The 13,744-nt window shown below is 53.4% G+C and overlaps 1 long non-coding RNA gene across 1 annotated transcript; it reads left to right on the top strand.

Moving 5' to 3' along the window:
• The first annotated feature begins 11,441 nt into the window (after nucleotides 1-11,441).
• Nucleotides 11,442-13,656, top strand: LOC116809557 (uncharacterized). The gene is made up of 3 exons (XR_004369880.2): nucleotides 11,442-11,656; nucleotides 12,819-12,971; nucleotides 13,288-13,656. It is a non-coding gene; the product is annotated as an uncharacterized LOC116809557 (long non-coding RNA).
• Nucleotides 13,657-13,744: the final 88 nt, after the last annotated feature.

The raw sequence follows: 13,744 nt of genomic DNA, 5'->3' as shown, positions 1-13,744 counted from the left end.
CCTTTTCCCCACCAGTTCCAGACACATTTTCGATTTATCTTTCTGTGTTGTTTATTGTGCGGAGGCCAGGCCTCCCAGCCAACTCTGAGTTGGACGGGCCAGCCATGGCCCGAGACGTCCGTCCCAGCCAAGCCCGGAGCAGCCCCCGGTCTGCCGTCCCCTCGGCCGCCCCGGAGCCAAGTGGGCCCTGAGCTCTGTCCCAGCCACACGCTCTTTATGAAGCCCCAGGGCCCGTCTCCCCTATTGTTTGCCTGTGTTTACAGCCTTGTGATTTTTTTCCGGGTGATGCCCCAGTCTGGAGGCGGCCTCCATGCCATCCTGCTGTGGCCTCTCTCCCTGACCCGGGCTTCTCATCCATCATTTCATGGAGCCTTTTGCTGCGGCGGGGGTAGGAGGCCAGACACCCACAGAGGAGCAAGCGAGGGCTTGGTGGGCGAGCTGGCTGGGGAAACTGCACTCTTTCTGCTGCACGCTGAGGGGGAGTGTGTGCATGTGTGTGCATGCACGTGTGCATATGTGTATATGTGTGCATGTGTGTATATGTCTGTATGCATATATACATGTGTGTATACGTGTATATGTCTATATGCACATGTGTCTATGTGTGTGTGCATGTGTGTATATGTCTATATGGATGCGTGCATATGAGCATAAGTGTGCATGTGTGTATATGTCCATATGCACATCTGCATGTGTGTGTGTACCTGTGCATATTAGGGTTTACAGGAGGCTCATTCCACCCCAGAACCTGCTGATAAGACCTTCCCAGGACAGCTAAGGACACAGGTGGGAAGTGTTCTGCTGTCCTGTGCAGGAAGGGGCTGAATTCTCAGGGTACCCCCAGCCCTCCTAAGAACCGCAGCCCAGGCTGGACTTCCAGGCCAGCTCTCCTCTGCGCAGGTGTATGCCCTGAGCCAAGTCCCCATCTTGCTGGGTCTCAGTTTCCCCTGGGGTGAAAGGGAAGCTGCGTTGAACCCGGCCTTACAACACAGCTTTGGACATGGAAAGGCTGTGCCAGGCCCTGGCTGCAGTTCTAGGGCCTGTCTGTCCCTCCCTCCTTCAGCTATGGTTGCTGATCTTCAGGGCTCTTCCCAGACCAAAAGAAAAAGAAAAAAACACACCTGTACAGATACATGCAAAATTCAGTAAGTTCCCCGAAGTCCCTCTGTGAATCTTTTAGTTAAAAACCTGCTTTATGGGCCAGGCGCAGTGGCTCACGCCTGTAGTCCTAGCACTTTGGGAGGTCAAGGCGGGCAGATCACCTGAGCTCAGGAGTTCGAGACCAGCCTGGCCAACATAATGAAACCCTGTCTCTACTACCAATACAAAACTTAGCGAGGCGTAGTGGTGCGTGCCTGTAATCTCAGCTACTTGGGAGGCTGAGGCAGGAGAATCGCTTAAACCCGGGAGGTGGAGGCTGCAGTGAGCCGAGATTGCACCGCTGCACTCCAGCCTGGGTGACAGAGCAAGACCCTGTCTCAAGAAAACAAAAACAAACCCTGTTTTATGGAGCTGGACAGAAAAGTCCTCAGGAGGCCCAGAACTTTCTGTAGCAAATGCAGAAGGGATGGCACACACCCTGATATTCCCAGAAACGATCAAGAGACCCAGGGCTGCCCCTCAGGACCATCTCCAGGAAACAAAGTCAAAGGCAGTTCTCAGACAGCCTGAGGCCACGGAGGGGCTGGGTAGTCCTAGCCAGGGAGGGTGATTCGAGGTCGCACGTTGGCCCTGGGTGGTTTGATGGAAAAGGAGGGTAGCCCTTCCCAGCTCTAGAAATTCGGGACTGGAGTGGTCATGTTGCTGCTGGGCGGTCCTGGGCTGAGGCGCCCGCACTGGTCCCCTGGTTGAGGTATAGACAAGAGACCACAGTTGGAAGGGATTCTAACTCTAGGGCTGAGGGGAGGGAGCGCAGGGACTCTGTGCAGGAGGACGCCTCCACCCCCACAGTGCGTGGGCAAGATGGCAGGGCTCTGCGGCCCTTCCTCATTCTTTATGGTGTGCTGACAACCAGGCAGAGCTGCAGAACACTTTCTAAGCCCATCGCTGTCCCTCGGGACTGGAGTTCTAAAGGCTGGCCATGGCGGTCAGATGACTACCTCCTGGGGCTCCCGAAAGCAGGGCCAGAAGGTTTGCAAACTCCTGGAAGACATCGATTCACAGGGCCACCTACCCAGGACTCCTCCCTGTGCAGGCAGGGGCTGAATTCCCGGGGTACCCCCAGCCTTGCTGAGATCTGCAGCCTCTGTGCCCCTGTAGCCCCCCAGGGCACCCCACCTTGCACTAGGCCCTGGAATCTGCACACTGGAGAACAGCCCTGGGCCCTTTGGGGCTGGCTGAAGAAATGGCAGGTGGGACAGTAGTGGCTGAAAAGGGAGAAGTGTTGCTCCAAGGACATGGCACCCAGGACGTGGACATGGGGCAACCATCTCCAGGGCTTTCTGACCCTTTCTAACCCATTTCCACAGACCTGAGCCGGCAGGGGCCTCCCCCGAGAGACCTTCAGAGCCTGGGGTGATCAGGCTGGATTATCCTCTCTCCCTGTTCCCCTCACCTGGCTGCTCCAGACCCTGAGAAACTTCCACCTGTCCCATACCAGCTGAGGGTGTCTGAGGAGCTGACATCAACCTCACGGATCTCCTGGACTGTGCTGGAAGGTAGAGACAGGCAGGGAGGCGTCCCAATGGGCCAGGAGACCCTGACCCCATAAATCAACTGATCCTCAAGAGACAGGCTGGAGGGAGGGATGGTTCTAGAGAACCCAGCTCCTTGTTCTTCCCTGTGACGAAATCTGGCGCCAGGAAGAGTTTAAGTGTGCAGGCGTGTGTGTGCAGGCATGCGTGTGCAAATGTGTGTGCGGGCATGCATGTGCAAATGTGTGTGCAAGTGTGTGTGCAGGCATGCGTGTGCAAATGTATGTGCAAGTGTGTGTGCAGGCATGCGTGTGCAAATGTGTGTGCGGGCACGTGTGTGCAGGTGTGCGTTTGCAAGCATGTGTGTGCAAGCATGTGTGTGCAGGTGTACATGTGCAGGCATGTGTGGGCAGGCATGCATGTGCAGGTGTGTGCGTGTGCAGGTGTGCGTGTGCATGAACATGACTGTAAACTGGGTGCCCTTTCCCCTTCAAGCCCGTGGGTCTCAGTCCAGAGTCCACAGACAGCGGTAGAGCCTTGCCTGTAACTCAGAGGCAGGCCTTTCTCAAGCCGCTGTGCCTCGGGGTCTGGGGGAGGTCCGGGCCATGAGGCTACATCTGGGAGTCCAAGTTCAGGGCCTAGGATGGGCATCCAGCCCGTGCTCCCCGGTACACATCCATGTCCAACATCACTCTCAGATTGCCCGCCTTTCAAAGGAAGGAGGACTGGAGTTTGCAGGTCTTGGGAGAGTCCATGAAACACTGATACATACATTTATGTTCTTCCAAATCTGTAACAAAGCACACGAAAGAGAGAGCCCGCATTTCACGCATCTTAAATCACAGCCATGGAGCCCGTGCAGCTCATTCCCATTTATCATCCTTCTTGTGCACTAGAAACGTCTGCATCTCCACTAAACCCCCCATCCCCACCCCGCCCCACAACCTGGCTTCAACCAGACGCTCGTAAATCTGTTTCTCTTGTTCCACACGAGCTGCCTGGGAAAAGGCCCCATTTGCTGTGTCTGCTCCTCCTTCCAAATGCTCAACGCCTTCGAGATTTTATGATTTCGGGTTATTGACTTGGCCTCCTGGGTCCCCCGTGGTAGGCGGCTGTTTGAGAGAGTGGCTGGAGGCTTTGGGTGACCTCAGGTTCACCCCTTGCCTAAACAGGGTTGGGAAGATGGTGCAAAAGACCTGCTGCTGCTGGCGGGTCCCGGGGCCTCATGTGCGAGCTCCTTATGGGGGCACAAACCCTGACCTGGGGCTACCCCTCTGTGTTCCAACTCAGGCCCTGCACCCCACCCATCCTGAGCTTCTGGGCTCATTTCTCCCCAACTTCCTGAATCTGTATTGCCAAAACCTCAGCTTCTGCTTCCCTTCCCAGCCTTAGCTCCTCCTCCCACTAAGAGCTCCCGAGGGAAACAGCCATGCGGTTGATGCCGGGCAAGGTGTGCAAGGGTGTCATGTCCAGGGTCGTTCACTCCACAGCCAGGCCCCAGCCTCATCTGTGTCATGCCGCATGCTGCCACCAAGTGGCGGGGCTGATTGTTAGCTGGTATGGCCTGGAAGGGTGGTACAGGTGGTTAAATATGTTGATTGATGTTCAGAATGAAGGGACACTTGCCTTTGCCTGGAGGAGCCCACAGTCAAGAGGCAGAAGCAGGCAGGCAATACTAGAGCATTCTAAGTCCAGTGTTCAGGGTCACCGTGGCGCACACCTGATATCCCAGCTCCTTGGGAAGCCAAGACCGGTGGATTGCTTGAGCTCAGGAGTTTGAGACCAGCCTGGGCAACAGTACTAAAAATACAAAAAATTAGCTGGGCATGGTAGTGCTTGCCTATAGTCCCAGCTACTTGGGAGGCTGAGGCAGGAGAATCGCTTGAACCTAGGAGGCGGAGGTTGCGGTGAGCCAGGATCATGCCACCGCACTCAAGCCCGGGCGACAGAGCAAGACTTTGCCTCCAAATTAAATAAATGAATAAATAAATCCAGTGTTCAGTAGTGTTCAGCAGGACCTGGGGCTTGGAGGAACCATCAGCCCTATCCAAGGCTCTTGGGGTGGAACGAGGGGACAGCTTCTAAGTTAACCCCTGAAGGACCTATAACAAACCCCAAAAAGTTGTATAGCAGGTGTGTGGCTCGCCTGTAGTAATCCCAGGACGTTGGGAGACAGAGGCGGGTGGATCACCTGAGGTCAGGAGTTCGAGACCAGCCTGGCCAACATGGTGAAACCTGGTCTGTACTAAAAATACAAAAATTAGCCAGGTGTGGTAGTGACTGCCTGAAATCCCAGCTACACAGGAGGCTGAGACAGGAGGATCGCTTGAACCCGGGAGGCAGAGTTTGCAGTGAGCCAAGATACCGCTCCACTGCACTCAAGCCTGGGCAACAGAGTGAGACGCTGTCTCCAAAAAAAAAAAAAAAGGTTGTAGTGACAGAAAAGATGGATGATGAGTGGTACTTCCAGACAGAACCAGCAGCATAAGGAAAGCCCTCAGGCGAGAGAGACATTTGATATGTTTGGCAAATGGGTTTTAGTGTCCACAGAACAGGGAGATGAAAGCTGGAGACATGGACTTCGGCCAGTTGTCATCTACAAAGCTGGGCTAGAGGGGCTGAGGTTTGCCTGGGGACAACAGTGTAAGCAGGGGAGTGACACGATTAGATTCGAGTTGTAGGCTGGGCACGGTGGCTCAGCCTGTAATCCCAGCACTTTGGGAGGCCGAAGCGGGTGGATCACTTGAGGTCAGGAGTTCGAGACCAGCCTGTCCAACATGGTGAAAGCCTGTCTCTACTAAAAATACAAAAATTAGCCGGGCACGGTGGTTCATGCCTGTAATCCCAGCTACTTGAGAGGCTGAGGCATGATAATTGCTTGAACCCAGGAGGTAGAGGTTTCAGTGAGCCGGGATCACCCACTGCACTCCAGCCTGGGCAATAGAGCAAGACCCTGTCTCAAAAAAAAAAAATTGGAGTCATAGCAAACCATTCTTCAATGAGGAAAGCGGACTGGGGAAGAAGTTTTCCCCTACCACACGCCATACACCAAAATTAATTCTAAATAGGTCACGTAACTATTTGTAAAAGCTAAAATGATAAAACATTTCCAGAAGAAAACTCAGGGGAAAAAGAATTTTAGTTACCTTGGGCTTGGTAAATACTTTAGAAATACAATACAAAAAGCTCAAAGAATACAAAACACACACACAAATAAATAAATTGAACTTTACCCAAACAAAAAACTTTAGCTCTTCAAAGACACTATTTAGAAAATGATAAAGGCCAGGCGTGGTGGCTCACACCTGTAATCCCAGCACTTTGGGAAACCAAGGTGGGAGGATCACTTGAGGCTAGGAGTTCGAGACCAGCCTGGGCAACTTAGTGAGACCCTATCTCCAGAAAAAAAAAACAACTTTTTTAAATTAGCTAGGCACAGTGGCATGCGCCTGTAGTCCTAACTACTTGGGAGGCTGAGGCAGGAGGATACCTTGAGACCAGGAGTTCGAGGCTGCAGTGAGCTATGATTGCACCACTATACTAGTAGGTAACTGGCACACCGTACTGCCTAGGTAACAGTGTGATGCCCTGTTGAAAGAGAGAGAGAGAGAGAGAAAAGGAAGAAGAAAGGAAGGAAGGAAAGGAAGAAAGGAAAGATGGAAGGAAGGAAGGAACAAAGGAGGGAGGGAGTGAAGGAAGGAAGAAAGGAAGGAAGGAAGAGGGAGGGAGGAAAGGAAGGGAGGGAGGAAGGAAGGAAAGGAGGAAGGAAGGAAAGAAGGGAGGAAGGAAGGAAGGAAAGAAGGGAGGAAGGAAGGAAGGAAGAAAGGAAGGAAGGAAGGAAGGAAAAAATGATAAAGAGATGCACCACAGACTGAAATATTTTTTTCAGCTGTATTTAGACAACTCAATGCTAGGAAGACAAACAACCCAATATAAAAATGGGCAAAACCTGGAACTCTCCTTCATGACCGGGGGGTATGGAAGAAAACACAGCCACTTTTGAAAACCTTTTGACAGTTTCTTAAAATGCTAATCATACACCTACCATAAGACCCAGCCACTCCGCCCGTAGGTATTTCCCAAGCGACATGAAGACGTCTTTGCACACATTATACATGAATATTCATAGCGGAGTTATTTGCAAAAGCCAAAAACTAAAAACAACCCAAATATCCATCAATGGGTAAAAGGATAAACAAATCCGGCTATGAGCATATAATGAAACGCGACAGCAATAAAAAAAAGAATGAAACTATTGATACATGCCGCAACATGGATGCGTCTCAAAATCATCACCATGAATGAAAAAAGCCAGACAACAAAAAAGTATGTAAGATTCTGGAAATTGCAAGCTAATCTATAGTGACAGCAAAGCTCATCAGGGGTCCTTTGGGGATAGGCGTGAAGGATTTGGGAGTTAGCAGCATCTCTTCTCGTGGTTCTTAACTTTGGCTGCAGATTAAAATGAGAGCTGGAAAGGTTTTAAAAATAATGAGGCCTGGGCTCCGCCCCTAGACCAATAGAATGGCCGAGGATTCTGCCTGGCGCTGGAATTTTTCCAAAGCTTCCCACGAGATTCCAGCCTGTAGCCCAATTGATACTGACTATAGCTGGTAATTGAAGAAAGGGAACAAGGTGAACCGCAGCCCCAAGAAGGGTGTGGGGAGTGAGAAGAGAGGAGGACCCAGGACTGAGCCTTGAAGAGCCCCAACTTTAAGGGCTGGAAAAGGGAGAGTAGCGAGAGATGGGAGTAACTGGGGAAGGAGCAGCCGAAAAAGAGGGGAGGAAAATCAGAATGCAGGTCACAGAGGAAAAGAGAAAATGGAGTCACAAAGTGGGAAGTTAAAACTAGTGTGAATGCGAGGTCAAGAGATCAAGACCAGCCTGGCCAACACGGTGAAACCCTGTCTGTACTAAAAATATAAAATTTGGCGGGGCATGGTGGCACGCACCTGTAGTCCTAGCTACTCAGGAGGCTAAGGCAGGAGAGTCGCTTGAACCTGGGAGGTGGGGGTTGCAGTGAGCCAAGATTGCGCCACTGCACTCCAGCCTGGCGACAGAGTGAGACTCCGTCTAAAAAAAAAAAAAAAAAATTAAAAAACTAGTGTGAATGGCCAGGCGTGGTGGCTCACGCCTGTGATCCCAACACTTTGAGAGGCCAAGGAGAGTGGATCACCTGAGGTCAGGAGTTCGAAACCAGCCTGGGCAACATGGTAAAACCCCATCTCTACTAAAAGTACAAACATTAACCAGGCGTGGTGGCACGCACTGTAGTCCCAGCTACTTGGGAGGCTGAGGTGGGAGACTCGCTTGAACCCGGGAGGTGGATGTTTCAGTGAGCTAAGATTGTGCTACTGCACTCCAGCCTAGGTGACAGAGCGAGACTTCATCCCAAAAAAAAAAAAAAAAAAAAAAAAAAGAGCTAACATGAAATGCTGCAGCAGTTTTGAGTAAAATAAGGATTGAAAAGGGTTCACAGGATTGATCCACAGAAAGGTCATTGGTGAACTTGAGCTGAGGAGTTTTGGTGGAATAGGGGTGATAGAAGCCAGGTTGGAAGGGATGAAGGAGGGAAGTAGTAAGTGAAAAGTGTAAACCGTGAACACAGACAATTCTTAAAATAACTTTAGTTTGGGCCGGGCATGATGGCTCACACCTGTAATCTCAGCACTTTGGGAGGCTGAGGTGGGGAGATTACTTGAGGTCAGGAGTTCAAGACCAGCCTGGGCAATATAGAAAGACCTCACCTCTACAAAAGTTTTTTGTTTTTATGTTTGGTTTTGTTTTTTAATTAGTCAGGTGTGGTGGAGTGCACCTGTAGTCCCAGCCACTCAGGAGGCTGAGGTGGGAGGATTAGCCTCAAACTCCTTGAGCCCAGGAGGTTGGGGCCGAAGTGAGCCATGACTGTGCCACTCCACTCCAGCCTGGGCGAGAGAGTGAGACCCTATCTCTTAAATTTACATTTTAAAAAAAGAGAGAGAGTGGCTCCCTGCGGATGGCTACCACAGCCCCTGCCTCCCCCTGAGCCAGGGCCTTGGGCCCATCTGGCTCCCCTCTGGTGGCTCCCCTCGCGGCCATGGCTGGACACCGGCCCGTCACGCAGCCTGTGCTGACAGATTGGGTGTCTCTGGTGCACCAGCGGCTGCCGCTAAGTGGCTTTCTGGCAGGGAGTCAGGGGTCACTTCATCCCCGCTCTGTTCAAAACAGCACTGGCCTCTTCGGGGGTGCCTCCCACGCCTGTCTGCTGCACGAGGGTGTGTTTAGTGTCAACTCTGCGATCCAGACCCTGCCTAGTGACTCTCGGGGGAGCAGCCTCAGGAGCCCGTGGCCCCCGGGGCAGATGGCTCCCAGGCCAGAGGGGCAGGGGTCCTGCGCTCATCAGCTGGCGAATCTCGCCACATGAGTCCACTATATGCCACACACACAAGGACCATGTATGTCCCAAGTGCCAGTTTCTTGGTTTCACTCTCTAAAGTCAGGCCCCTGGCTCTGGACCTTGGCTCTGGGTAAGTCACTGTTCTCAGAATTCTTTTTTTTGAACTAGAATTTCACTGTGTCACCCAGGCTGGAGTGCAGGGGCACAATCTCAGCTCACTGCAGCCTCGACCTCCTGGACTCAAGCAATCCTCCCACCTCAGCCTCCCTAGTAGCTGGGACTACAGGTGCACACCACCATGCCTGGCTAATTTTTGTAATTTTTTTTTTTTTGTAGAGGTGGGGTCTTGCTATGTTGCCCAAGCTGGTCTCAAACTCTTGGACTCAAGCAATCCTCTCACCTTGGCCTCCCAGAGTGCTGGGATGACAGGTGCGAGCCACCGCGCCTGGCCTAGAATTTTTCTTAACTTCATGCAGTGTGTGTCCTGCGGGGGGACGGGGTGAGCTGCAGACTGTTGTCCCATGGGGTCAGCAAGGTTTGGAGAATGATCACAGGGATTCCTAGGCCAACCTCACCACCTCTGAGCTCAGTGACCCTGGGTGAGTCAGTTCTCTTCCCTGGGACTCAGTCTTCTCCTTTGAAGAAAGGGGACAAGAGAACCTAGGACGTCATAGGGCTTCGGCAAATGTCAGTCCCTTTCCCTCACACTCCACACGTGACGTCCCCTGAGATGTCTGAGTCTGGGCAAGTGTGTTGTCGTAGCTTGGGGGGTGGCCTGGTCCCGTGGCCTGTCCTGCTCAGCCAGCAGCCCTTGGCTGGCTCAGTGTGGGAGGTTCAGACACGGCCTCAGTTCTTGACAAGCGCCTAGCCAGAGGAGAGGCGATTTTATTCCAGTGTGATGAGCACTAGTAGAAGAGATGTTAGAACGGAGGGACCGCACGGACCAGGTGGAGGTCAAGGAAGCGCTTGATCTTGGAGGCGACATAGGAGCTGGCCTGCGAGGCTGAGTGGGAATATTTTGGGTAGAAAGGAGACCACTAAACAAGCATTTCCGGCAGAGGAACCAGCTCGTGAAGAGGGAAGGTGGTTGTGTGCTGGGGAAACAAATGTGGTTTTCCATGGTCATTACAGAGGATGCCTGGGGCGTGGGGGGCAGAAAGGCAGCCGGAAAAGTGGGGACCTGAGTACCGGGGAAGCTGGGATGAAGGAGCCTCCCTCTGCAGGTAGGGACAGGGGCCTCTGAAGCTGGGGAGGGGACGGGGAAATGGGGAAGGGACCAGAGTGGAGTCTCTCCAGTTGTGCTCAGAGACCACCTGCCTTCGTATCACCCGAGGAGTCCCTAAATGCAGATTCCAGGGCCTGGGGCTCCACCGTTCCAGCTCTGTTGGTTGCAAAAAAACCCGACAGGGGAGAGAGACAGCTCCGTCTTAGCCTGGTCAGGGCCTGGGGCAGTTTGGAGACTGTTTGCTGAGGGCAACTGAGGCCGGAGTGAGCCAGGCAGGCCTTGGGGTGCCCATCGCACACCCCATCTGTGCCAGGCTCCCAGCTCAGGGCACCGGTGGGCACTCCAGTGATGTTTCCTGGCAGGCGGAGGGCTCATTTCTTGCCTCCTTCTGAGGCAAGGAGGCGCAGATGTTGAGCCTCTGGGGTCCCTGGCCCAAGGCTGCAGGTCCTGGCTGCTCACAGCCAGCGGGTGGAGCCCTGTCCGGCCAACACACTCGCTCTTTGTCTACGTCTCAGCAGGGGAAGGTACCTGGGGTGGTGTCCAGCTGGGTAGGTGTCCAGGCTTTGGCAGCAGTGCCAGCCTTCCATCTGGCCCTGGAGACGCCCCCCGTGAGTTCCAGGGCTCCTTGGAGAGGTCAGGATGGGCAGAAATTTGCAGGGGCAGGGAGCTGGCACCAGGGTTGGAGAGGTCTTGGGCAGACGCAGCCCCTCCACCATGGCAGGGAGCTGGCCTCAGGCAGCAAAGCACTGCGGGTGCCCCAGAGACACAGACAGGCTGCACCAGGCTGAACCCCAGATCAGCTGAGCCAGGGTGGCAAATCCCATGTCCGCTCCAGACAGCCCTGGGGCTCTGAATTTGCACTTGGGAGCGCGCAATTGTCTCCTCCAAGACTCTGGTGGAGGGGATTTGAAATAATCCCAGCTCAGGGAGGGTGGGGCATAGGGACAGGGCCCAGGGAGGGTCCAAGAGCACCACGGGGGGTTTGCTACCTGAGCCCAGGGATCAGGCAGGGCTTGGCCAGTGCTGAGCACCCTTAGTGCCTGGCACGGGCTGAGACTCAGGGGCTGGCTGCGCCTCTCCTGAAGCCGTCCCTGTTGGCGGGCAGGCGGGTGGGGCGGGCTGGGGGCTGGGCGCGGCCGCTCATATCTTCCCCGTTACTTCATCCATTTTGTTCCCACTGATCCCTTGTTTATCTCACTGGGAATGCAGCCGCGGTGGAAGACGGGGCCAAGGGAAAGGCTAGAGCCTGGGTCGTCTCCAGCCTCACTCGCCCTCCTCCCTCACCTGGTCCCTGGGCTGAGAACCAGGGCCCGGCCTGAGAACCTCCCAGGCAGCACCCAGTGGCCGGGTCTGCACCGTGCCCTGACACTGACAGGCTGTGTGACGACAGCTGAGAACTAACCCTCTCTGGTTTTACTTTCTGTAAGTGACTTGGGAGGTTGTTCTGAATGACCTTTGAGAAGGATGAATAATTGGTATTAATAAGCCTGTCATTTCATAAGCATCTACTCTGTGTCCAGCCCTGTGCAGATCTCTGGAGTCTCCTCTCTCACCCAATGCTCCCAAGTCCCCAAGAATTACCATTATCCCATTTTACTTATTTATTATTTATTTGTTTATTTATTTATTTTTTGAGATGAAGTCTTGCTGTGTGGCCTAGGCTGGAGTGCAATGGCGCAATCTCGGCTCACTGCAACCTCCACCTCCTGGGTTCAAGCGATTCTCCTGCCTCAGCCTCCTGAGTAGCTGGGATTACAGGTGCCCGCCACCAGGCCTGGCTAATTTTTTGTATTTTTAGTGGAGACTGTGTTTTGCCATGTTGGGCAGGCTGGTCTCAAACTTCTGACCTCAGGTGATCTACCCACCTCGGCCTCCCAAAGTGCTGAGATTACAGGCATGAGCCACCGCAGCCAGCCCCATTTTACTTATTTATTTTTAGAAGCAGGGTCTTGGTCTATCACCCAAGCTGGAGTACAGTGGCGCAAACATAGCTCACTGCAGCCTTGAACTCCTGGACTCAAGTAATCCTCCTGCCTCAGCCTACCGAGTAGCTGTGACCATACACCACCATGTCCGGCTAATTTTTAATTTTTTTTTTTTTAGAGATGGGGTCTGGCTATGTTGCCCAGGCTGATCTCAAACTCCTGGCCTCCAGCCATCCTTCTGCCTCGGCCTCCCAAAGTGTTGGGATTATAGCCATGAGCCACCATGCCCAGCCCCACTATCCCATCTTAGAAATGAGACTGAGAGAATGGCTGGGAGTCCCTCCAGCTGGTATCTTGCAACTTGAATTATTGAGGTTTCAGGTGCAGGTGTGTCCCCAGATGGTTGTGGGGATGGAGACCAGGTTGGAGAAGACCCTCTGGGGAGTGGGGATCGGCATAGGAAGTGAGAGCTGCTGTGGGCAGGGGATGAAAGCCCAGTAGGGCCAGTGTGGGAGAATGTCACTTAGGAAGCTACCAGAAAGATATGCCAGCCTCATACCAGGCCTCGTCACTGCAGAGTCCCTGGCAAGAGAGGGACGTTTGTGGACCCTGGAGGCTTGTGTGGGATAGACCTTAATCCCCACTGTCTTTCCTGGAAGATCACTCCTTTAAAGGCAGAGCAGTGGGCGCAGGTGCTGTGGCTTAAAGCAGGCCTGTCTGAATCCTTAGCAGCGATCTCCAAGGGCACCATAACCTTGCAAGAAAGAGGCTGCCAGGCCTACATCAGATGCAGAAAGCAGGGCCCAGAGAAGGTGAGTAAGCTGCTTAGAGCCACACAGCTGTCAGTAGCAGATCCAAGCGCAACCTGTCTGTCCCTAGAGCTTGCGGGCTAGCTAGACCTTTGCTGCCTAGAAGACCCTCTTGTGAGTCCCCTCCGTGGGCTCAGCAACCCAGGAAGGCAGGACTTCTGGCTGGGTCCTAGGGCTGGAGCCTCGGTGTCCCCTTGTCTTCTTTCCTTGTGCGACTTGGTTTTCCAGTCTGTGAAATGGGGTGGGTGCGTCCAACTCCAAGCCTGTCTCTGCCCTGGGTCCTGGAGCCTGGAGGAGGAATGAGGTCATGTTTGTCTAGGGGCTAGAGCATCTTGGACGGAGAAACCTCCGCAAAGACAAAGGCCCATTGTCCCCCTTCCCCGGCCTTCTGCCAGCTCCCTCCCCAGTCACCAGACAAGGCCAGCCCTGCCCACAGCCCCCAGAGGCTGCCACGCGCCAATATGGGGTGACTCAGTGTCCCCTCCCTTCCCATTGGTTGACGATGCCTGGAATCCCACCATCAGAGCTTTGTAAGGTTGCTATGGGATGGGGGGGTGGGGGAGGCAGAAAAAGACAAGAAGGTGGTGGGGGCCTCTGGCTTGTGGATTTCATAATCAGACCTTTATGATGGGCTTGGGTGGGAGATCAGGCAATAATAAATAATAAAAACAACAAATTTCACACTTGCTTTTCAGTAGCTTTGGCATGAAACCTTTATAAGCATTATCTCAATGAATGCTCACCACACCCCTAAGGGAATATTGTTCGTTACCCCA

This window comes from Hylobates moloch, unplaced genomic scaffold (genome assembly GCF_009828535.3).
Source record: "Hylobates moloch isolate HMO894 unplaced genomic scaffold, HMol_V3 SCAFFOLD_1, whole genome shotgun sequence".
NCBI classification, from domain to species: Eukaryota; Metazoa; Chordata; class Mammalia; order Primates; family Hylobatidae; genus Hylobates; species Hylobates moloch.
The sequence above is the reverse complement of the archived record's forward strand: the minus strand, read 5'-3'. Positions and strand labels throughout refer to the sequence as shown.